At 39.7% G+C, this 26,451-nt stretch overlaps 1 long non-coding RNA gene across 4 annotated transcripts in view; it reads left to right on the forward strand.

Annotated features, from left to right (window-relative positions):
• LOC142405705 (uncharacterized) overlaps positions 1 to 26,451 on the forward strand; it is a 312,619-nt gene that overhangs the window by 21,252 nt on the left and 264,916 nt on the right. For 3 of the 4 annotated variants that reach the window (XR_012774281.1, XR_012774280.1, XR_012774279.1), the window contains exon 1: positions 6,048 to 6,118. The exons of the other annotated variant lie outside the window; for it this stretch is intronic. This is a non-coding gene — a long non-coding RNA (uncharacterized LOC142405705). Of the gene's footprint in view, positions 1 to 6,047; positions 6,119 to 26,451 lie in introns of those variants that run through there. 4 annotated transcript variants of the gene reach the window in all.

Here is a 26,451-nt window from a genome sequence, read left to right on the forward strand (position 1 = left end):
TCAGTTCGGTTTTGAGGGATGTGTGTGGTTTTTTGGGGGGGATCGTGTTTTGTGGGGTGGGTTGGTTGGTTTGTTTGTTTTTTAGCAAGCTAAGACATCCAGTGACTTGAGTGTGGATGTTAGTGGAGGCTGTATGTTCTTTTTATGTTATTACACAAGGCCCCTTTTAAAGTGCCTGAGAGTGGATTTTGGTCTGCCAGATTTGAAAACTGAGTGCTAAGCTACAAAATAGTAGGAACTGTTTTAAAAACTTCATTTACATGTACAATGTTTGTTCTGGCAAGTTCAGCACCTTCACGCGAGCAAAGGGTACAACATAGCATCTCAATCTTAACATCATCTTAATTCAGGGAAGTGCTGAAGTACATGCCTACCAATAGGCAAGTACTTATACAAGTGTCTCTCCTGGGGAGGTATGCTGTCCTGAATTCAGGCCTACAAAAATACCTTAAGTAAATAAATAAAATAGATATTTTTTTTTAAAAAAGTCACCACCGTTTTATATTCTGTTGCTTCTATTTATGTGGAACAGTACGTTGCAAGAAGCTGATCTGTTTTACTAAAGTTTTTGAGCAGTGTGACATTAATCAGTGTGAAGCTGGCCTGATGGAAGAAGCATCAGTATCTTTGTGACAAGTGGCTTCAGGTGGAACTGGGGGCATCACAAAAGTGTGTGGGCTTTAGGTTTATTGTCTCACCAAAAAAACCCTCATGTTATCCACCTCTGTTTCACCTGTTGCTCATTAAAATTATCTTAGTGCTTTGATAACCCATTGAGCATCAAGTCCTCCTTTTGTGACTGTTGTAGTGTTTAGGAGTCTAATGCTGTCACCAGCCTGTGGTCCTATTCTGTCCCACACGAAGAGCGGGAAGTGTGTTCTTTGGTACTGATTTCTTCACATCAGTATTTTTTGAGGAGTAATGTAGGGGTTTTTTATCTTTTTTTTTTTTCCCACTTGGGAAAAAACAGTGAAGCCAAGAGATTTTTGGGTTGGCATGGCCTTATCGCAATTGTGCACATGATCTATTTCCATTAGAGTGTGACAGGGAAAAAGGGTTTTATTGTTGCATTTATTTTGTGATCATGGAGAACTCTCAATTGGGAATGGAGACGAGACTTTATGCTTCTCTTGACCTGATGCAGTTTTAAAAATGGTGCTGCAGTGATACCAAGCAGATCTCTTTAGTTGCATAAAGAATTCTGGGAGTGAAAAATATCTTTAAAGAAGAGAAAAGAGAAGACGATGGCTGACAGCCCAGTTATATTCCACACCAAAGAACGTATATCTGTCGAACGGATTTCTTTTTGTTTTTCGTTTGTCCTTAAAAGTTGTTGTTATTCCACATCTCTCTTTCTATGAATCATTCAGTAATGTTAAACAAATTCCCAAGAGTGAGCAAATATTACTCACCTCTTTCCTGATACAGGTAGCTGTGTGGGTGGATAGGTGGGGGCAGGTTAGACTGTAGACATTGCTGTATTTTCAGCATATCCTTTTACCTGACTAGAGTTTTCCTTCTAATCCCCAGAACAGATCAACTGCACACAGACTGGGGTAGAAGCATTACCCAGACCTTTACCACATGACTCAAAATAATAATAATAATAATGGGAAAAAAAAATCCCAATCAAAATAGACAACTTGTTTCACATGGGGTAGTACACATTTCACATGGATGACTCACCTGGGTGTAGGCCTGCATGATTACACTGGATTTCTCACACCCCACATAATAGGGTAAAAGCATCAGAAAGTGAAAAGGCATTTTTCTTTCCTCCCCTCCAAAAGGCAAAGCACAGCCGTGCTTGTTTTCGCAAACAATATTAAAAACACTGTAGTTTAAAGGTGCTAAGAGTCCAACTAGAAGATATATCTTCTTTGAATAAGAAGGAACCCAGACAGTACGTTATCCTTCACTCCTGATGCAACTCTCCTAAAACCCCAGCCTGTTGTTAATACTCTTTCACATTATGTCTGTCTTGTCCTCCAATTGCTGTTCTCCAGCAAAGTTATTTTCAACAAACTCAGTCCTGTGGTGTGGGCTTTTTTAGTCAAATTCTCTTCTATACTTAAACCCTTTTCATCCTTTCCCTGCCACTTCTGTTTTGTGGCTTTGTGCTGTATTTCTCTATTGTAATGCTGGAACATCTAATTAAGATAGCTCTAATAGCTATTTGAACAAAAATTTCATGGTCTTCTATGTTTTGGGAGAGTTCAGACTGTGTCAGTTCAGCCTTCCAAAATGATCAAACCCAGTGGCAAAAATTAGACTTGGGTTTATGCTCTGGCTTCAAACATCCTTGAGATGTCAGGACTATAAAGATTTGTTGATTAGCCTAATATCCAGTGCTCAAGTGGTGGCAGGACAGAGGGTCATTTGCTTTATGGGGGTGTGCAGTTTGGGAAAACTAGTCTGCTGTCTCCCACCAAGACGTTCTTGAGTAGCAAATGTCTTCATCTTCTGACCGATTTGTTTTTGTAAAGTGTTTTTTTGGATGCTTTTGGGTGCGATGTGCTGTACTTTAAAATAACTAGTATTTACTGGCATGTCTAATAATCAAAGCATTACTCAAATGCTCCTTGAAGGCCATTTGTTATAGTGGCTATGCAGAACACTCCTGGATTTGTTTGTGTTAATCTCTTTATTCAGGCTATCTGACAAAATCTTTATATAACCTACGGTCAGAATCAGTTTAAGACTTGATTACCTCTTAAGATGTCCTTTCCAGCTTCAGACTTTGGTTGAGGCCTCATATTGCACATAAGATATTAGCAATAAGCCCGTCTTGCTGTACTTGCATCAATTCACGCATAACATGTTAACCCCATACAGACTATGGGTATAAACCGTAACTGGCTGAAGTCAGTACAACCTTCCATTTAAAAATGAATGGGATGATGGTGAAGCTCCAGATTTCTTATGGTTGCAGTCCTGGTGAGTAAATTGTACATAAAACACAAGAGAGTTCTCAGGTTATCCCTCTTTGCTTTTATAAATGTAGTTGATGTTACATAAATGGACTCAGCAGTTCATGCTGAATCACTGTGTCAAAACAATTTCAGCAATGCCAAATCTTGACATATTACTGGAAGGCAATGCTTTCTTCCCAACGGCATTCATATAACTATCCCAAAAGGAAAAGGTAACAGAGCTGTCTTAAAAATCCTAATTTTTTATTGTGTTATAAACTATACAAACTATAAATACATATATAAAAATATGTAAACTATCTTAAATTAATCATGAAGGCATTCATAACTTCAAAATGATTTACAATTCATTAGGAGATGGGATGGGGAGAAAAGCATGTAAAAGGTGGCTCTTGATTATTCTCCTTTTATATATAGTGCAGTTCTCAGCAGTAATGAATATATTAACCAAACAAATTAAACCCTGATTACTCTCTGAAGTATTCTGATAGCATACTTCATGAATCCCTCTGTGGGGAAAGTAGCCACTCAACCACCAAACAGTGGCTAGGTTCAGTTATATATGGAGATACTGCTAAACCAGCTTTTTTTTGTGTGCTTTGCTTTGTTTTTGTTGTAAGTACATCATTGCTGGTATTAAAATTTAATATAGTTTATACAATAAAAACCTTGTAAAATTTTTTTAAATGTGGTGCAGCTTTGATGGCATTTCATGTGGTTTAACATGTTTGAGAGAATTATTTTAAGAAGTTTTACCATTTTAATTAAATGCAGACATTTCTAAATGTTTCATGTCTGAAAGTTGTGTTTGGCTGATGCGAGGTCTCAAACTAAATCAGCCTGGCTATGCCTTATTAACGAACAATGTTTCATATTTATAGCATTCTGACTTTTTGTGTAAGGTTTTATCACTGAGTGATAGGGAATATGTTCTCGGCAATGCCTGTAGTGACTATAGCTGCCAGCTGTAGCCCACCTCTTCCTGGAGAGTCATGAAATGAGCTGTTGCAGCATGAAAGTTCAGCCTCTCTGCTGGAGAAACCTCCCCATGAGCTGTTCGGAGTCACTCTCGCTGGCACGTCTGCCTCGGCACTACTGTCTGCGTGGCTCATAGAGGAGCCAGATGGGCCGGCTCTCGGTTTTGGCTGTTAGCCTTACAGAAAGTTGAGGAGAAATCTTTAAGGTGTCTTTTATGTACAGGAGAGGCCAGTGGCACTTTTTCTGATTTAACCACAACGGTGACACACGAGGGACAGTCTAGAGGATGTAGAAATAGTGGCAATAGAGGTTGCTCCTAGAAAGGTTTGTGATCCTCTGCCATGTGGTCGCTGGATTATTTTTGTTGTCTTTACAGCTGGCGGTGGGTTTTAAAGCCAGTTCAAGATTTATTTCTGTTCCTCTGCTCTGGAGGTCTCTGAGCACCACCCTGTTGGGACACCTGTGGGAAATCCTGAAAAATACTGGTGCCCGGTGTAGACACTGCTCCAGGAGCACTGTTACCCATAAGAGAGGGAGGTATCCTGTCTCTCTCTGCTGGTTAGATGAGGAAAAGATGATGATTTCATCATAGCTCTAAGAGGCAGAGTGGTGGCGGGGGAAAGGGTATGTGATGGCTTCTCGATTTGCCTTCATAAAGTTAATAATTTTGTAATGAGTAAGTAGAGATATCCCCAAAGCAAACAGCACTTCTTAGGACCAAGTTCTGAGTTACATGAGCTTTGTGGATTGTTTTGTTTGGGGGCTTTTTGTTGTTTTTTTTTTTCCCCCAAAGGTGTTAGCTCATTGAAGACATTTTCAGTAGTTGACAGATGATATTTTTTTTCTTTGATCAATTGGGGTGAGGGTCTGTGATTTCCTCACAGATTTTGATTAAACAGTCTGTGAGGAAAGCCTCCAGGATTGATTGGAGTTTTCATTGCAAAGGCAGAGAAAACACTTCCACATCCTCTTTTTTTTTTTTTTCTTTTAAAATTTTTATTCTTTCCTGAATGTACTGGGAACTTGCCATGTTCTGGGTCAGGAAAAAGACCACAACCAGTTTATTATTATTTTTCCTTTTAATGAAGCTGATTTCTTTTCCCAGTATATGCATTTTGCACTCCACTGATTTGGACAGGAAAATCTGTCCTTGTTAAGAAAAATACTGAATAAAACAGAGCTGTTAGCCCATATCCAAAAATATTCTATGTTTTTGTTTTGGGTTCTGCTGGAAATGCTACATTAACTTTGCCTCGGGACACTAATTAACAAACTGGCCATTAATTGCTGGTAATTAGGAACTTGTCAGCAGACATTGTTTCCTTAAACTGCCTAAATTCAAGAGGACAAGTTTAGAAGAATGTACCTCTCTGAAAGATCCTTGTCTTTCCTCCCAAACGAGAAACTCCCAGTAAGTGAATGAAAAGGACCATGGGACTATTTATTGTCAGATATGTTAGTTTCTGAAGCAAGAGGGGTTCGTCTAGAAATTACCAGTAATGTGATGCTAGAATAAGCTGTTTCCTTGATAACGTTTCTTGCCTTTGACTGGAAACAAACCTCACTAAAAATAGTCATGAGAGAGAGTGATTTCATTCGCGAGGATTGAAGTGGTAGCCATGTATGTATTTCCTGCCTGTCTTCACTTATCTTGTTCATGTAATAAATGGAATGACGACAGATACGTGCGGTGACATTACAGCCAGCAATAACAATTGCTGCCATTTACTCTGCAGGCGAAAAGCTGGGCTGAAATTGGAACAGGTATCTTGGGCCCCAGGGCGTTTGGCGAGAGGTTACAGTGCTCTGAGTTAAGGGTGGAAAAGTATTCCACTAAACAAAGATGATAGTAATGTTCGGGGAATTCACAGACAACCTCTGTCGTCTTGTATTCTGGAAGGATACAATGCTTCTATTTTCATAGTTTCTGATTTTCAAAATAGATGTAAAAAAGGATACAAACCCAGATAAAATTCTTTGATTCAGAAGAGTTAGCAGTGGGCTCTTATGTTCTGTAGGTTATGAGGAGATTTTTTTTTTTTTAAATATATATATTTTTATTTAAAACAAAAAGAAACCCAGAACTCTTGAGAATGAGAGTGTGTTGTTCTGCTAGTGTTTTGCTTTTCTTATGTGGAGGTAAGGAGGACAGTTTCTCATTTGATTAACGATGACCCAGATGACCATCCCTTTTTTTCCTCCATCAGGTAACTTTTTTTTCTTTTTTCAGGTTTAAATTATCTTTTTAAACATCTGGTGTTCAGGGAATTTTACCCTGACGTTCCTGTGAGAAGGGGTAAATTTAGATGATCTACTATGGTATCTTTGTCTTTATTTTAATATCCCATATTATTGTAGGAATGTTGAGATTACTTAGACACATATTGGTGTTTGTATTATAAAAGCTTGTCAAATTAACTTTGATTATTGCAGAATGGATCAATGGAGGAAAAAACTTTGCTAGCATTTGAAATTCAAATGCATAAAAGCATAGAGAAGTGGTGTTCCGTATCCAAACTAAAAAAGTTCTTGAAGACTCACAGATCTTAATTCAAGAAAATCAGTCAAATAATTTTAATTAGATATAAGCCCTCTCTTTACTTCCCTCTCTGTTCAATAACCTTGCAAAACTTGGGGAAAAATTAAATTTCTGACAAGAGAAAACAACGTATAAATGTACATGTCTCTGCCCCAAATAATTGTCAATTTACTTACTGTACTGCTAGAAGGCATTTTGGTGTTATAGTGAAGATTGTATTTCAGGAGCTTGAATAGATTTTTGATTAATTTCTGGATCCTTTTTCATTTTGGCCTTTAATTAAAGGTGCACAGGGGAAAGAAGTGTAGAAAAACAATGGTTTCCCAAAAGTAGGCATACATAAAAGAAAATACAAACAACAAGAAACAGAAAAGTTTAATGAGACTGCACGTCAAAAAAGATTTAGTGACCTTATGGTGCCAAAATCAAGACATATTAAACCTGGTAGACTCTTTAAAGGACTGAGTGTTCATCTCTGTTAAGCCAGATTTGCTTAAATGAGTGTGGTGGGTTGACCCTGGCTGGACATCAGGTGCCCACCAAAGCCACTCTATCGCTCCCCCTCCTCAGCTGGACAGGGGAGAGAAAATATAATGAAAGGCTTGTGGGTCGAGATAAAGACAGGGAGAGATCACTCACCAATTACCATCATTGGCAAAACAGACTCGATTCAGGGAAATTAGTTTAATTTATTGCCAATCAAAATCCGAGTAGGGTACCAAGAAATAAAACCAAATCTTGAAACACCTTGCCTCTACCCCTCTCTTCTTCCTGGGTGTAATTTTACTCCCAATTTTCTCTACCTCCTCCCCTCCAGCGGCGCAGGGGGATGGGGAATGGGGGTTGTGGTCAGTTCAACACATGTTGTCTCTGCTGCTCCTTCCTCCTCGGGGGGACGACTCCTCACGCTCTTCCCCTGCTCCAGTGTGGGGTCCCTCCCTCAGAAGACAGTCCTCCACAAACTTCTCCAACATGAGTCCTTCCCACGGGCTGCAGTTCTTCACAAACTGCTCCAGCATGGGTCCCTTCCATGGGGTGCAGTCCTTCAGGAACAGACTGCTCCAGCATGGGTCCCCCACAGGGTCACAAGTCCTGCCAGCAAACCTGCTCCAATGTGGGCTCCTCTCTGTCCACAGGTCCTGCCAGGAGCCTGCTCCAGCACAGGCTTCCCATGGGGCTACAGCCTCCTTCAGGCATCCACCTGCTCTGGCATGGGGTCCTCCATGGGCTGCAGGTGGCTATCTGCTCCACCATTAACTTCCATGGGCTGCAGGGGACAGCCTGCCTCACCATGGTCTTCACCAGGGGCTGCAGGGGAATCCCTGCTCTGGTGCCTGGAGCACCTCCTCCCCCTCCTTCTTCACTGCCCTTGGTGTCTGCAGAGTTGTCTCTCTCACATATTCTCACTCCTCTCTCCCGGCTGCTGTTGTGCAGCAGTATTTTTCCCCTTCTTAACTATGTTATCCCAGAGGCACTACCACCATTGCTGATTGGCTTGGCCTTGGCCAGCAGTGGGTCTGTCTTGGAGCCAGCTGACACTGGGTCTATTGGACACAGGGGAAGCTTCTAGGAGCTTCTCACAGAAGCCACCCCTGTAGCCCTGCCGCTACAAAACCTTGCCATGCAAACCCAATACAATAGCAATGAGAAACAACAGTTACTTTTGAGAACCTGATTCATGTATTTTAAGAACTGCATCAACAAAGGGAAGATGCAGTGACAACATTTCCCTATGTTATTTGTGAAAATCAGGCCTACCTAGTTCGGCAAGGTTTTTAAGCTCATTGAGGAGGCATGGCAGAAAATGAAAATAATGTGGTTGGATTAAACTCTAAGGGCAAAACTGACTGGAAAATCAGTTTTTGAAAGAAACCATCAAGGTTCCCTGTTAAATTTAGTACTTCTGTCAGTGATCAGGAGGAGAATACAGAATGTGCCTCACTAAATTTGCAGATGATGCTAATTTGGGAAGGGAATGGAGCCTATATTGGAAACTTGATTTCAGAATGATGAAAGGCTGTTGTAGTGATTATTGTAGCTTACAAGCTAAACACGAGTCAAATATACATTGCTGTTGTGGGGGCAGAAGAGAAAGTGTTTAAGGATACTTGAGGGGAAGTATATCTTAGAAGAGGTATGAAGAAATCTTGTACTAGGCTACACATGCTGTAGCAAGACTCAAGCTGGAGGACGGTATTGAGGTTTGGAGTCTACCCTCCCAGAATGGTGGGATCCAGTGGAGAGCATCCAGTGGGCAACAGTCAGATGACTCAAGGCATTCCCAGTGATGGACTATTGCCTTAATTTGGACTTGCTTAATCTAAAGTAGAGAAGACTGGGTAAGGATATGATGGTAGTCTTCAAATATTTGGAATACTGCTGCAAATTGCAAAGAATTTTTTTTTTTTTAATATGCCCACATAAGGAGAAATAATGAGTTTATACTGCACAGAGAAATATGAAGGTGAGACATGCGGAAAACTTTTTTAACAGTAAGTATACTGGTGAGTTTCCACAGACTTGGTAGAAACTTTATATTGTCCATAGGCACTGTGGATGTGTTTTAACAGCCATGTTGGATGAACATCTGTCAATAAAGGCATAAGTATTGTTGACTTTTGGAGTTACTGTGGATTCATGGGTCTACTGTGGACTCGATCAGGGACTGGGGGAGCTCTTAGGATCTCTTCCAGCCCTATGGTGGTTCTGTGTAGCTAAACACTTTGCTGAGCCCAGTCACCTGGGAGGAAAATTATTTCTCTATCAGACTTAAAGCTTAATAACAAACAAACAAAACACCAAAACACCTGTCAGTGAGATGAGGAGTCCAGGGGGACACACATTTAAAGGCAGAAAAGAAAGGTACTGAGATTTAGTTATAAGAGCGCCAGTCATTGTATTATGTTATATTATAATAGGACAGTAGCTTGGGGAGGACAAAGTAAGGATTTATGTTTGCAGGACTTGAGCCCCTTTCTGGATTTGGGATTCTAGTAGGGATTATACCAAGATATAGGAAAGAGCTGATTGTGCCTCCAGAAGTTTAAAACCTAGATGAATGACAAGAAACAACATGTGGATGAAGCAAATTGGTAGAATTGGATAGTGGGAGGATGAGCTCATTTACAGAAGAATAGCTATCACCCAATGCATCTCTCTGGCTGCACATTACTGGCTGGCAGCGTAGGGTAGGCCTTGTGGCAGAAGCAAGCCTTAAGGTGGGATGAAATCCAGGCTAAATAGCTCTTTATTTTGAGCTAAACATACTCCAATCTTACTAAATGTTTAGGGGAATTTCGGGGAATTTTAGAGGGGCGGGTGAGGGAGTGGTGGGTAAGGCTCAGTAGCAGGATGAGTTCCTGCAGAAACCTGTTTCTACTGTAGAAAAGGGAGCAAGGGGTGGGGAGTGAATTCCTCCTTGTGCTCACTGGAATGGCACCACCTTCAGTCTTGGCCCGTAAGGGGCTTAGAAATGCCCATGCGGTGCTGTCCTCCTTGAGCGTGCTGTTTGTTTAGAGATGGAGGCTTGGGTGTGCACTGGTTAAGGTTAATCCACGTCCTTTCTCATGCACAGTTAAAGAAACCAATGGCTTGAACGCTGAGATGGCCCTCGGCACCCTTTGATTTCAGAACTGATTCTCGCTGATTCCAAGTTCAGCCTTGGGAAAGTAGTCTGCTTTTTTTTTTAATTTTTTTTTTCCATCTTTCTAAAATAATATTTATTAACTTATTAGAGAAGGATTTTGAAGATTAGTGAATTACCTATAGGGTTTTGAAATTAAGTACTGGGCATTATTATCAATAAAACTATGAAAATCTGTACCTAAGTGTTATATAAATAACAAACATTAATTTGGTGAAACATTTCAGGAATATATGTGGGGAACAGTATTTTTCTTTCTATTTTTAGAATTTGCTTTATTTGCATTTTATTTTATTTGTGTTTTTCTTTGGGCTATTTAAAAATCCTTGGGAGTTAAACATGACAGTTTGTATGTGAAAAGAAGAATTGCACTGGAATATGATTTACCACATTTTTCCCATGCCATGAGTATATGAATTCCTGCTTACATAGGAAAATATTTGAACATAAAGTGCAATAATTTGGAATCAGATTGTGCAGGATGAATCATGAGACAAAATCTCATTAGAGATCCAAAAAAATATTCTGGCGTTCCAGCCAGAGTGTTTTCATAAAACATTTTTTTCTGAAAAGGAATTACTCAGAAGTTAATAATAAAAAAAAAAAAAAAAAAAAAAGGCAACCAAAAGTTGCAACCTGATTGCACACTATGATAGTTTACATATTGTTGCAAGGAAAAGTGTATATATTATATGAAAAAAAAAAAAACCCAACAAAACCAAAAAACCCAAAACCTTAAAAAAAGTGTGCTTACCTTTTCCCTGATATAAATTACTCTTCCAAGGCCCCTTCTGTTCCACAAGTAAAGAAAAAACTGCTGTCTTCAAGTCCCACTTCTCTTGTTTATTTGATACAAATAGAATTATTTAGTAGCATAAAGTAATCTGCAGCCTTCAGACTTTTTTTTTTAAAGCCAAAACTATCCAAATTCCCAGATCCTTCATGTTTAGTTTGAATACCATAGGCTGCAAGTTATCAGCTTATTTTCTCTCTCTTGTTGTACTCCTGTGCTGAAAGCATCAGCCTGTCTTTACCTTTCAGCCATCTTCTGTGGGAAATGCTGCCTGAAGTTTCCACTCCTAGATTACTCTCACCAGGATCACAAGGGAGGCACAGGATAGTGAGTCTACTCTGTGCGTCCAAGAAAACACTGCATAAGAGCCCTGTAAGTCTCCGACGGGCTTTTGCTGAAACTGAAGTGTGCCAGAAATGAATGTGGCCATTTTTCTGAGAAAAAGAAATACTTTTTTCTTTTCCTATCATTTCAGCATGAGAAAAGGGATGTCAAATTTAAAATGTCTTGTATGCAAAATATACAAAAATGGTTGCTGCTTTAGAAACTGTGTAACATAAAAATATAAATTAGTAAGTCTGTGGCAGTTTTGAGCTGAGTGATTATTTTAATGTGATAGAAATGGTAACTCCAAATCTTCATGGGATTTGCCTTTGAAGTTATCCAAAAGGGTTCCCTGCAACTGGAACTATACTAGATCCTCAGTTTATGTATAAGATTTGACAAGATCTTCCAGTTAAAAAATAAACATTAAAAAAAATTTGTCAAAACATTAAACTTTACATCTTAAAATTAGTTTTGTAAATTTGAAGGAATTATCCATTTGGCAACTTTGGACAATTTATATTTTAAAAGAAAAAAATAACCTCAAAGTTGACTTTTTGTTTTAAAAAATTGATAATGTTTCGATAGTCCCAGTTGGAATACACAGACTTTTTTCTTGCTTGTGGGAAAGGTCTGATACTTCAATTTTTCAGTACAACTTTTTGAGGTTGTAAACATTCTAGAAATACAGGAAATCTGTTTTCCACTCCTACTTGCAGAGGCACAAACCTGTGGCCATACAACACATTATTTATTGAAAAAAGGCACTGTATTAGTATAGTGTTGTTTTACCAATGTATGTACAAATAGCTACTTGAAATTAAGTAGTTAACTGTTAGTATCTTAGAGCTAGGAGCTAAGAAAAGCTACTGTCCCCTTAGCAAGCTGGGTTGCCAACTTAAATGACAGTCCCTGCAGTTCATCTTTCTATAGGGGTGCTACATATGGAGGACATTAGAAAGTTCCTAAACCTAAGTGTGCTCAAAGGTCCTTTCAATTCCTCTTGTGTGGTTTGTTTGTGGGTTTTGTTTTGTTTTGGGAGCGGGTGGTGGAGGTGTTGTGCAGTGAGCATATTGATCTTCAGCCTTTTTATTTTTGTTGCACTGTCCATGAACACATCTCCTAGTGTATTCCCCCAAATAACTTTTGGATCCACTGGCTTAATTCCAACAATTTTGATAGAGGAGTTAAGGTGGTGGGAGGAGCGGAGACCCTGTCAATGTCCCCACGAGGGAAAGGGCAGTGGTATGAGCTTTCCCATAGTACACATCAGAAAATTCACAGGGCACAAAAACCATCAGAAACACTAAAATTGCAGGAAAAAAAAGGAATCAGTTTTCATCTTCCTAAGCAGCTATTTGAACTCTTCACAAGAAAGAACTGTGTAGGAAATGAGGCTTCATTATCTCTAGCACTCATAAACTGCTTGTTTCAACCCTTCCTTCTTCTCCTTCCCACCCCCACCCCCCAATCTCCTCTAAGTATAATAAAACCTGTTTGCAAGCAAGCCGATTCCAAAGTAAAATCTTCCAGAGTGCCCTGGCAAGAACGGGGATGCAATATAGGGAATACAGTGGAAACACGGTGCCGTAGCAAGGTGTCTGTGCGGCGGGAAGGTGGCTGCTTGGAGAGCACAGCAAGGGGTTGACGTTGATCCAGCGCTGCAGACTGCCCCAGGACACGGAGCTGGCTATGAGTGCCTTTGTGCCAGCAGGCAGCCTAGAGCTGAGTAAGTGGCCTGGGAATGGCTGTATCCGCTTTTACGTACTTTTTCTTCATTTCAGAGATTATATTATGAAGCCAGAGGGAGTGCTTCAGGCAGAATATATAAATTAACTGGTTACTGAACTGTGTAGGAGGGACTGAAGTGCTGGAAAGAGAAGCTTACAATAAAACCTTCATCTGTGCACTGCAGAAAGGCGTTCGAGCTGCCCAGATCAAACCTCACGCACTATTTCCAGCAGACGAAGGTGGTGGCCTAGAACAGCTCTGGAGGTTGAACCGCTGAAAATAGAAACCTGGCTCACAACACTGTTTTTCAACAATTGTGTTAATGTAAGATTTCCAGCTGACATGGGTGGAAGATTCAGGATATGAATCCAAAGACGCTCTCAAACTATCCCAGAGTTTGGAAGCGGGGTTTGGATACAAGTCCATTATAAAAAAGCAAGTTTGTAGAACTCAAATCGAGTTCAAGATATCAAGTGTCCTCCAAAATTTAGAGGTATTTGGATCAAACATTTTGGTTATGGTCCATGTCTAATTTTTACCAAATGTTCTAAACTTCTGAATCCCGTTTTGCTCCTACTTTTCTTTCCTGACTGTATTTTGACTGTATTTTCTTTCTCATTCTTGTCTGTTTAAAAACGTCAGTCAGGGTTTTACCAGGGAGTTTTATTACTTTGGAATGATCTTCATTTTGTCATCTGCTCCCCCTCCCCCCCCCTTGTAATCTGTTTGACAAATTTATTTTTTTCTGCAATTGCTGCTCCAAGGAATAAGCAGCAGTAGCTTTTAGTCACCTGTACAGTCCATTACACTATCTGCTCATAACCAGACACAGTAAAAATACTGTTTGTGCTCTACGTTACCAAGAAGTCTGTGGGCTTTTTAATTTCAAAATAGCCAACTGCATTAATGTAGAAGTTCGAGTCATCCTGGACTGCTTCTCCTGAGAATTTTGTAGCTCCGATGACAATATGGATGAATGATATGAAAAATATTCTGACAAAAATAATCTGAAGCAGAATTCATGGCAAGTGGGATTTTCAACAGTACTTAGTAGCTTGCCACTGTGTGTGTGTAAAATGTGTGTTTATAATGGAGCTTAGTTCATTAATTGATAGTTTTATTACCTATAAAAGCCATGAATCACCTCAGCTAGAGGGTTAGAAAAATACTAGTCTTTTTAATCCAGTACATAATTTTTAGTAGCAGTCTTAGCAGTGTGAAGACACAGGTCACTGTAATGAAGACAATAGGAATTTCAGATGATACATTGCTGTAGCTTTTACACAATGTCTCTGAATACAAAAAGCAGTAGAGAAATACATATATTATTCTCCAGACTTGTTTATAGGTGACAGAAAAGGTGTCTGAACAACCCTGACTTCATGGGCACAACTGTAGCAATATAGAAGTAAAAATGGACTGATAGTGCTTTTATTCAGCCATACAACAATGACAAATTCAATATTAATATATTAATGTATATCTGTATATGTAGTGGACTTTTTCTTCTGGCACTGGGCAAAACACCTGCAATACTTTTTATCAAGATAGATAGAACTTTCTTTTTCTTTTTTTTTTTTTTTTTATTTGAATGCACCATCTTTAACTTTAGATGCTAGAAAAAGTTGAAACTCTGTTCTTTGTCACAAATAAAGTGGTGACTTAAAATTTAAAGAAATGACAAATTAAAAAAAAATCAGAGGAGGTGAAGAAATGAGGAGAAATATGTATCTTTGTGGTCTTATTATCACTTTTTCCTTGTAATAACATTAATTAGTACAGTACCTTATTAGCATAGAGATTTTGGTTATGTTTGTACAGTGCTTAGCACAGCCATCCAAGTTTGCTTGGGGTCTTCCAAATTCAGCAGTGCAATGTATGTGCAGAAACCTTTCCTCTGCTTTCAGAGGATATTAATAAGTTTGCATAGTCAAGTACTCAGATGGTAGGAAGTGCTATTCTGTAAGGTTGTCAGCATGAATTTAGATCAGTCCCTTATGTATCTATATTGATACTTAATCACACAGTCACGTGCTTCTCTTTTTCTGCATAATCTTCGCAATATTCAGGCCACGGGATGGATAATATTCTTGGAGTTTCCAGTTAATCACGATTAATTTTTTTTTTGTTCAGAGTAATTTTCTGCATTCAGCCTGTGCTTCAAATATTGGATTGTTAATTTCCTTAAAGGCGCTTTTTAAAATTTTTTTTAAAATAATTCTTATAACTGCATTTTAGAATTGTTTCAAAAACTCTTTTCTCAACATATGAGTGAAACAAGGGAAGTGTTATCTCTGGTTTGCCTCCTGGAAACTGATGTGCATAGAGATTAAGCTAAATGTATCCATTCATTTTAGGGAAATCTGAGAAGCCCAGGACCTGATTTCTTTTCCAAGTACTATGAATTAGCTTGATCTATGCAACGCAGGATAGCTGCAGTCATATGTGACCAGCACTTACGTAATTCAAAAATCAGCATTCAAGTTAGACATCCAGAAAATGAGTTAAACAGAACTTGTGACTCTCCCTGACAAGCTACTTATAAAAGGCTTACCTGATATTTCAGAGGCCTATAATTTGAGTGGCTTTTCATGGGGGTTACCAAAGGCATATCCTTGGAGACATAGCAAGAAAAGTTACTAGATTTCTATCTTGTCAAGCATGACCTAAACGATTTCTTTCTGCTTCCCCCTAAAAAGTGTACTCTTGGAAATAGCCAAACCCTTTTTATTGAAATCAACAATAATATATAATTCAGCCCACAAAAGAAAATAGTAAACAATTCAAGCAATTGTAATTTGTCAGTCAGAAGCAAAGAAAAACAGGATTGTGCAAGAGGTTGCAGTGAACAAATGTTAATAGACGGGGATCTGATTGTAATGCCTGCAATAATGGACTAATCTCAGAAGTCGCCTATCTCAATAACAATAATGAGAGTAAAAAGATCAGTAGATTATACTGCAAATATAAAGAGAGATAGAAGGCATGCTACACCTCTCTCTTTTCCCTGTGTTTGGACAGGAATGAGTAGATCGACCACTGAGCCAGCTCCTGCATTTTTGTGTAGGCCTGCAAAACTTTGCCAGTTGATAATTGATCTGCTCACAGGGATTATAGCATTATGCACAGGGCCATTTGGGGATGGCAGGTCAGCAAGCTGATTCCTTGAAGGCTACCAAAACTAAAAGTTTGCTTCAGGTCTGGGAAGTCTGCTAGGAGAAAAATAACATGGGAAAATACCACATTTATTTGCTCTCCATTACTTTCACATCACATAGTCTCCATTTCCAAATATAATTGCATTGAGCTGCGAGGACTGGCCAATAGAAAGAAACAAAATGCCAAACCCCAAACAAAGCTGGATTCTTTCCTCTTCCTATCTCACCTGGCATGACAGGAGTTCCCCAGGCTGACTCACACCAGCACTTGTACAGAGCCTGTGCTTGACAGGATGCACAAGTGCATGCCGTCGTAACATGGGAAGCAAATCCAGTTGTGGGCAGGAAGACTGAAGTCTGGCTTATTCTCCTTTTCCTACTTAGAAACTCGGGGAGGCAAAAGCAATGTTAACTCAGGTTTGCCTCTTCTACCTGCAGACCCAAAACTCACCTGTGAAGTGGGCCTGATGTCATTTTAATTTTTGGGTTTAAGTCATTTAATTGACAATGATAGGAAACTGCAAGGGGGAAGGGAAGTATTCCTGTTGCCTAGATTCTTGTTCCAGTGCAGGAACTGAGCTGATTAACTTGCTGGTTTCCCCCCTCACACCCCTCAGCAGACACTCAGACAGCAAGGGCAGAGTTTTGCCTGCTTTGGCAATGTTCTCCATGTCTCTTGGTGCGTTTAGTTACAAACTTAGCTGAAAACCTACTGTCAACAGTGGTTTACCATGGAACACTGGATTTCTAAAGGGAAGGCAGTTTTGGAAGAAAAGACACATTTTTCTATGGACAAACTAGCCTTTTGGCAGAAAAAGTTGGGTTCTAAAAGGCTGGGATTTGAGAACAGCGTCATCTTTAGAAAAGGCTGTCTAGCAACAAACTAATCTATGCTCCTAATCCAAAGGGAAAAAACTGTAATTAAAAAGTCATTTGAAGAAAATACAGAGTTTTGGCTTGTTGAGGAGAGAGATCTAAGAATCAAAATTTTTCATTTAGAAGAGTTAGCTTGAAGCTAGAATTGCTCTTGTTGTCTAAAGTCCCGAACTAGAAAGCCTTTAACAATATGAAGAACTTCAACCATGTAATGTCAAGGTTTTAATTATCTCTTACAAATTAATCTAAGTTCACCAGGCAAACAAATAAGAAAGAAAGCAAGTCCCACAAAAGAAAATAATCCTTGTCTTCTTTTAATTCACTGTGTACTCTTATGTTGTCATGACTTTGCCATTGTTTAGGAATTGTAAAAGGATTATCCAAGATGTTTCACAAATGATGATAATGCTATGGTATTATCAGAATTCTTGGGGTTGCTTAAATTTCTCAGCTCCCTTATTTTTTAAACACGTATTTAATGTAACAGGAGGTACAAGAACAGCACCCTGTTCAGGGTACTGAAGACAGACAGAACAGTAGTCCTCTTTGCTACAGGTAGCTCATATAAGTAGCACCATGCTGTTATACAGTGACAACCCATAATAACATAGCTGAAAGTTATGTTACTGCATAATCCGTTATGTGGCATATTTTCTACAGCATATAGTTACTGAGGTGGTCCCTTCAGGCTCAGTGTTACCATCTAGAGTTAAGTTTTGTGGTGCTAGGTGTCAGTTTGTTAGTGCCTTTCAGAAAATGGAGAAGCTGTTTGATGCTGTTTAAATCCACTGGGTCATCCTTGGATATTCCTAGGCTTACGCTCTCCAGAGGCTGTGGTGTCTGCCTGGAGTTTCTCAACAGCAGCTAACATACTGTGCCTCCGAAGTAGACCAGTATTGCTTTTACCTCCTCCAAAGAAGGCTGGATCTGAGCTTCTATAAAGACCTGATATTATTCCTGAGTTGGGGTATCCTCACACCCCCCCATTTTGGCCAGGTTTGAGATTCAGCTGCCTACAAGGGTGTGGAATGTACATTGCAAGGGTGTCTCACTTTGGAATGTCTTAATTTGGAATGGACCCCAAGATAACATTTTTTTTCCTTTAAATTAAATGTGTATTTTCTTCATACAGAGCAAATGCAACAACTTGTGATTAATGAGCAGCTTTTCACAAGAATTAATATAATTCTGAAGTTCTAACCATTAAGTATAATCATTAAGGAATGTCTGAATAAATAAACAAATAAAGCAAGCTTTATTCTACTCCCTTTGTAACATCTATGATTCTAAATGCCTGATTCTACATGTTTTTAGTGGATTTTGGCAGGTGTAGGGTTACCTTGTAGGGTCATGGTAACCCTAAAATAAAAATAAAAATAATAATAATAAAAAAAAGTAGGTCATGTGGGCCCTATGTCACCTGCATTTAATGCTCTCAGGAAAGAGGAAAGTATGGCAAGCTTCTGGGGATTTTGTCGACTGTGGCATACAACATAGGAAGTCAAACGTAGGGGGAAAAACCCATGGAATGTGAGCTTTAATTGAAAGCTTTATCACAAAGGTCAAGGCTAAAAATGTATAGGCAACCTTAACTCTGGAAGTTTTCTTTGCAATGCTTGCTTTTACATTGAAGATGTTATTTGTTAGCTATATTTGCTTCTACTGCTTTTTAATACACAATCACAATAGTCAGCTGCTACAGGCCTTATCCTGTTATGTACGAATGTGTTTATTTACTAAGGTAAGCAAACCTAATGAAGCTGACAGGACACTGATTTACGGTAGTGATCAGCTTGATATTCTCACTCTCCTTGCACATGGGAAGGCATTGCCAGCACAACATCAGTTGCTTGCAAGTTAATCCCTGTCTGCATCCCTTTGCCAAGGGCAAAACTGCCCCTACTATCCCTAATCCCATCCTGAAACAAGATTCCTTGTAAAGCGGGCTCATGCTGTGATTCACTTTGTGGTGGGATCGCAGTGTGACTCACGCTTCTCCAGTCCCACTGTGGTCATCTCAGACCGGGGAGTGAGGGAACACGTGGTTAGAGAAGGGAAGAGGAGCCAAGAGGTCCATCTTCCCTGACAGTGGGTGAGCTGTGTGAGCTTCTGGAAAACATGTCATCTCCTTGTGCTTCACCAAGCTTGAGGGGAGAATGAATGTGCAGTGTTCAAAATCCATATGCTGAACCTGATCTGGGCTGTTTTGAATAAGGAAGTTGTACAAAAGCAGCAAAATGACGTTATTTTTCCCTTGGAAACTATTTTACACTTGGAATAAAAGGTTGTCAGGCATATTAGAGAGGTAGAAACCTAGGTTTACGCTTATAAGGTGTTCTTCTAACAGTAGATGCTTGTAATAAGTGACTGATGTTTTGTGTATAGAAGTTGGTTTAAACGGAGACTCCAAGAGATGTCACTGGCAAAAGGACACAGATTTGCAAAGGTACTTAGGGTTGTTGCCTGCTCTTTTCCGGATGGGTCTGGTTCACCATGAGCGTGAGAAGAGCTGGAAAAAAGCATTCAGGCGTCCTCAGTACTCTCATAAATGAAAGATTACTCTGCTGGTGAAGGGCTGTATCGGAACCTAGCAAATAGTTCCTCATGATAGACATGAGGAAAAAAATCAATTCCTGTTATTCATAACTTTTCCCTTGAACTCTTGATGATGCAGTTAAAGTAAGACTCTATATTCAGCAACTCTTAGTTCAGGGTTGGCAAGAAAAAGCACACAGTCTCTTTCAGTCATTCCTGGACTTTTTCACTGTTCCATACCTTAAGTCTCTGTAAGAAATTATTTGGTTTCCATTCATACTCTATCATAACTCATAGTTTGAGGTTTTTAAAAATAATTCTCCTGGCCAAATGCAGATTGCTAACTCTTACGTAATGCTCCACTGACGTAGTAGCGAGATTTTTCCAGTGTTGCTGAATGGGTCATTGTTAACATTTGGGGGAGGATTTGCATTTTGTACCGTGACTCTTGAATAGCTGGGTTATAATATTAGCAATACTACCTCAATATGCCATATTGATATTTCACAAGTTTAACTCATTTTTTAACTTGAACATCTACTCTAGCTGGGTTATAAGTTTCTCCTTCATAATTTTCATTCCATGAATCACTGAAACAAGCCTCAACTTGGTATGAATGATCTACCCGCTGCTTGCTTATAAAGACATCATTGGCGCTGTTTTGGCAGTTATGCTCAAGGGTTTAGCTGGAACATTTCACCACACTCAAAAAAACCTGGCTGCCAGGGGTTTGACACTTGTTAGCCAGTATTTTTGGAAGGTCCTGAGTAACTAAGAACAATCTAGTCTCATTACAGCCTCTAATGATTCCTTGATCTGCCAACTATAACAATCTGTATGTATTTCTGGACTTTCCACAGTTTTCTTTATGAAAATTTTACTCTTAAGTGAGGGGCTCTTCAACTTGACTTTATAAAAATCTCCTAGGTTCAAGTAAGCTTTATTCTTCCTGTCATAACTGATATCTCAGTTTACAACTTGAGCTCTACCTTAGAAGATCTTTGACTAGCCGTTCTCATTCTCATTCCTTTCACTTGTTTTGTGGGTATTTTTCCAAATTAAGTGAAAGTCAAATTTCTCACTGTGCTTCAGATCCTACTTTTTTTCCTGTGAGAGACTTACCTACCTGCAGACTTGCCCTTTACATTCAAGGAAACCAAATGCAAGATAAGTGAAAGACCATGTGAATTGTAGCTGTGAAAATCTCAGCAGCCAAAATCAAGCTAATTTATTACATTTTTTACTTGTCTGGACAACGGTGGTTTGCCTACCCTGAACTACTTTTCTTTTTTCAGTAATTGCCTTCAATTACCTGAGTGCAAATTTACTCAAGGCGATTAAAACATATCTAAAAGCTAGTCTGGGTAGATATATTTCAGGATAAGAATTCTTGTGCTCCAAGTAAATGTTGTCCAAGAAAAAAAGCTTGATTGTCTTGGAAATATCTAGTCTAGCTTAAAGATAAAATAAAACCTTTAAAAAAGGAGTTAAGTTAACCTATTTACTGGCATAAACTTTAGAACCATGTTTAGATTAGGAAAGAAAGCTTTTTTTCCCAATGTATTAAAAAAAAAAAAGAAAAAGGAAAAGAGAAAAATCAAAAACCTATTATGCCTTTTCTGCAGCAAACAGTAAGCTAATCCAGGTATATACCCAGAGTAATGGTATATACCCAGAATAAAGTTACAATTTATAAACAAACTAGTAAGAACAGGGGGTGGGAAAGTGGCAAAATGGCCACCAGTTTTCCAGATCAGATTTAAAACTTGCATGAAGAAAAACAAGTTAAAAAAAATCCCAAACCTCAGCCACTTTAACATGTCTTATGCTAGACAAAGGGTTCATAGTTGGAGTGGGTGGATATCAAGCTCAAAATTCATAAAAGTCACTAAATTGTAACTGTAGTTAGATATAAAAACCTGGTTATAGTCAGTATAGCTTTGTATAGGCCTACCAGGAGGGCCCATGAATTGGTGCATGCAAAGGTCTTTGACATCAGTTCTGTGCTATTGAGACTTATGAAAGGACACCTGGCAAGGCAAGATCATTCCATACAGGAGGAACAAGTTTCATGTTTAAAGAAGCTGGAGAGCTCTACTGCTATTGTGTTATAAAACTTGAAAGGGCTGGGGGGAGTTTGGAAAGCAGAAAGGGACAAGAGGAGAAACAGGCAGAAAATATGGTTAAGACATCAAAGTATGCCCACTTCACTTGGCTTTTTTTTGTAGCTTTATGAATTAAAACCTGACTGAGAAAAGTAAGTGGGCATCTGTGTGGCTTCAGCTACATAATCTTCCACTGTCAACAGTGAGAGAGAGAGTAGAAAAAACGAGCAATAAATCCAAACCCTGAAAGGAGAAGCTGCTGATTATATGGTGACTTTTGCCAAGGTTATCCTACATCAGCACCCTAAACTGATCATTACCTTGATGCAAGGGTCAAGGGCTCAACTGTTTTGGTTTGGGGTCCATTATTACTACTGGATGTCTAATTTCCCAAATGGGAGTGCTTTTTGAGGACTTGAAAACCTCATTCATGTGTCAGGGTCAAGAATTTCAGGCTTAAGTCCCTGAGGTTAGTCCCTAAGTCCCTGTCAAGAAGCTAGGTTTTCAAAAGTGCTTGTTAGCCTTTGTTCAGAAGCTGGAACTTAGGACCCTATATTTTCCTGTAGTAACAAGCGTAGGTACTGCATATTTAAAAATCTGAGTTCCGAAATTAAGCTGAAAACTGCTTTAAAAGTACTGCCTATTCCAAAAGCACTGCCTCCATGCAGAATTACAATTTTTGGGAAATAACGTCACATTACCTACCCAGAGAAGAACGCACTCTAGAACATCACCGTTATCATAAACCTAAATTTGGGGTGATACTCTGGCACTTCTCATAACTGGATATCACAGTCACTTTCCAAGCACAAGATGCTGTATCTCCTGGCCAGGCCTCGGGTGCACCAGCAGCGCGCTGTGATAAGCCTGTGTTGCTCATGTCTGTGCTGCACTTGGCACATGGGTTACGTGGAGGGCAGCTGCCTCCAGTCTCTTTGCTCCCTTTGTTAACTAACTACTGAATCCAATATAAAAAAATAAATAAACAAAGGTAGTGGGGGAGAGCTAGCTGAGAGAACTGTGTGAAGCAGCAGCCCTCCAAACTCAATTCTGGTTTTATCGTGGTTTTTTTCATAGTGACAAGGCTGCAGTTTGTCCATTTAGTTTGCATTCAGGGAAGGATATTCAGAAGCAAAGGACCTTTCCTTCTGTGTTACTGACATCCATGACAATTTAAGGCCGAGCTATGGAACTGAACTTTCCTTTACAAAAGCAGATTAAAAACAGCAAACGGCTTAGTCAGCAAACCACAGTTACTTGTTCCACAAAGAGGAGTCTAGTACCATTCAAGCAAGCTAACCTCAACCTTGGACACCTGATCATACGAGTCTGGGAAATGTAAAAATTGATGTTCCAAAACAGAAGAATTGAGCTGTGATCAATGAAGCACTGTTTAAACTTTGGCTCATCTACCCCTGAAAATCCTATCTGAAAAACCCTCTTATGCTTTTAAATGGAGAAACTGAAGATGCACTGTAGAAGAGGCTCATGGGCAGTTTTCTGTGTGCTTTAGAGGAAATATACCTGCAATTGCTTTGCTCTGAATACCAGTTAACACGAGCTACTGGTTCTGTCCATGCTGTCTGTATGTTAGAGGCTTTGGACTTGGGCTTCCTTTGATGGCATCCTTTTATGGTACCTAAATTTGTGTGACTTTTTTTGAGCTATGGGTGTTTTGCTTCATATCATTAAAACAAGTAATCAGTAGGCAGGTTTGTCAGAAGGATGTCACAACACTTTCATTAAGCTTAGTCTGAGGCAGTTCAGACTTCATGAATATGTTTCTCTCTGGGTCAGTTCTGATACATAATCCTGGCTTTAGCAAAGTAGATCTTGTGCCAGGTCCCTTGTACCTGTTCTTGTAATGACAGAGGTAGCTTTTCTTTTTGTTTGAGACGTCAGTGAAAATCCTGCTCTGAGTCTACAGCATAAAAAAGAAGTAAAAGCTTTATTAAAGCTGATTCCTCCCCTTCTCCCTCCCCATCTTTTCTTCCTTATGGAAAGGAAACATCCTTCTGCTGCTTGATTGACGTTGCTGTTCTGGAGGGCAGCCCACACTGCTTGAACATGATCCTCGCAGTGCGGGGATGCACGCTAGATTTCTTCCCAGTTATGCAACATCCTGGTTATGTGCCAAAGCAGAATAATCGTCGTTCACAGGGCCACACAGGAAAACACCAGAAGTGTGAGGGCTAACCTGGGGGCCACAGGGAGGCTAATTCAGGCCGGTCACCAGGTCTCTGTGGAACACCCAGAAGATGCCAAGGCGGGCTAACGGAGGCACTGGCTGAACCCAGCCTTTCTTGTTTCCTTCCACAACATTTCCTTTTTCTACTACCCCCGTCTCCTTGAAACAAGTGAAAATGACTTTGCAGGTGAGGTTCCAAAGGCCATTTGTTTTGCTTTCTGTTGTATCCTCTACAACCTCTTCAGGCTACTGTAAGGTGCTGCTGGTAGGGGTGTGTGTTTGTTTGTTTGTTTCTTTACTTGGGTTATTAGCTGACTAAAGACTTTATAGGTATTGACGTTTAAGAACTATAAACACATCAGTAAAATGAAAAACACATTTTAGGGCCATAAGCATCAAAGTGCAACCTACAAACGGATTAAATGATTTCCCCCTTTCATCAACCCTCCAATGATGGAGCTTGATTGAAAGCTCACGGAAGCCAAAAGAAGCTGTCCTCTCAGAGGCTGGGGATAGTCCCTCTGGATCAGGCAGGGGGGTATAGGAGCAGATTGCTCTTGATCTGAAGAACATATAGTGGTGATCATTCAGAAATCACTTAGATGCATTCTGCTTAGAAATCACTTGTACCCATTAGGCTAAAGTCCTACTACAGATCTGGGCCTTTTGCTGTAGCCAGAGGAAGAAAGGGGCTGGAAAGCAGCTGCAAACAGCCAGCCCCATCATAGAAAAACTCCCTGCTGGCACAAGCGTGTTGTCTCCCAGCACTGCACCTCCTGCCTGCCTTTCCTGTCCCTCATCACAGGGGGTGTATGGGGGTCTATGGTAGAGGGCAAAGGGCAGGGAATGGCCAAGCACCGCTTCACCCATTTGAAATCAGGGTGTAATTCAGAGCTGTCTGGCAATAGCTAGGCAGGTGCTGACTCCCATCACAAGCAAATGGTAACTGTGTTCCTGCTGCTCCCTTCCCTTCTCTGCAGGGGTCTGCATGCTTGTTCTTTTTTTTCTTTCTTAACAGTTTTTATCCTAGCCCAGGATCCGCTGGCTTCAAAGTAGTTATGCTGATGACTGGAGCAAGGGTAAAAGAGGTGAAAATCAGGCCTTGGTGGCTCTCTGTGAAGTTAAGTTGTGGATTGTGTAAGGTGAAGTCTCTCAGTCCTTGCAGTGGCCTGGAAGCGCCTTCCTGATGAAAAGAACTTAGAAAAATCAGTCTGTAGGGAAATAAGCAGACTGCTCTTGAGAAACTCAGCAGCTCCCAAGAAGTTTTTTATTATTTATGTCACTATTTGGAAGAGTGCTCTAGAACAATAATAAGGATAAAGGCATCCTTAGAATTAGATAAGCAAGATATTTTTTACTTTCCATGTATGTAAGACAGATAAAAGAATACTTACGAGAAAACCAGAAAAGCCCAAGAGAAACTAACCTTTTGAACAGAAGCTCAAATTAAGTTCTTAAAAGAATTTTGTAGCTGGAGAAAACGCCATGTTTGATTATTACAGGTGAGATTTTGTGGGGTCTTTTTTCTTCTTCTCCTGAAAAAGGAGGAGGAGGAAGGCTGTAGTTTGTTTAATACTCAAATGAAAGGAGTAAATCAAATGTTTATGTCATAGTGTCAACTTTCTTATGCCCCAGATCATGTCACTGATACTACCATTAAGCCTCTCATCAAGTGATTTTATGTTGGAAGGTGTCAAATGTCTGCATTATTTTGTTGTTAAATGACACGGGATAAGGAAGACTGATGTAAGTCACTGGATTTCTGAGACACACATTTTTACTGAATTCTTTGATCACAAAATGAATTGTGTATTCTCTAACTTTCAGACAAAAAAAATAGGATCCTTCTTTTAAACACAAAAAAGGAACTTCGTTTTAATTACAACGTTGCAACCAGCACTATCATGATGAGTAAGGCCCCAGGGTGTTTCTCTATGAAACCAAGGTTAAAAATAGTTACTCACCTCCTTTTCAGTTTTCATTTAGGTTAGCTATGTAGATCCGTGATAGTGTGAAGACTGAGTTTTCTGACCTTGATATGAAAGACAAGCATGGATTTAGCCGGCGGAAGCTCAGAACTGTTTCCTCTCCAACCCCCTGCCTCTGAGGTCATTGGCAAGTTGTGTCATCCTAGCTGCTGTTTGGTAGCGTGGTTTGCTCTAGCTCCACTAGCACTGTGTAACAACCTCTCGCTGTGGGTGTGCCCCCATCCACACTGTGGCTTACATCCTGCCCCTGAAAAAAGATGAGTATTGTCAGCTCCTTCAGCCTTCTTTTTATGAGAGTGTCTCAGCAAGTTTATGCTGTCAGCTTGCTCACTTTCTTGTTGTGAGGCATGCTCTTTAAAGAGCAGGACAACATAATGCATCTGCAATAGAAGCAAAAATATGCTATGTTTTTTTTAATACTTGGTTATTGTTTTCAGAAATCAGAGAAGTATTTTGATTATTGCCATTCCATATCTTACACGTCATGTCTCAACACTAAGGAGTGAGAAAGCCTTTATTTTCAGCTGACCTCTCTTGAGAAAATGTCTTCTTTCATTTTCTAGTTTTTCTAATGAGATGGTGTCAAAAGTAAGTTATTTTTGGTCTTTGAAGGCTTGGAGATAATAGAAATAGACTTTCTGTTTCAGGAACAGAATTCAG

This window comes from Mycteria americana, chromosome 2 (assembly GCF_035582795.1).
Source record: "Mycteria americana isolate JAX WOST 10 ecotype Jacksonville Zoo and Gardens chromosome 2, USCA_MyAme_1.0, whole genome shotgun sequence".
NCBI classification, from domain to species: domain Eukaryota; kingdom Metazoa; phylum Chordata; class Aves; order Ciconiiformes; family Ciconiidae; genus Mycteria; species Mycteria americana.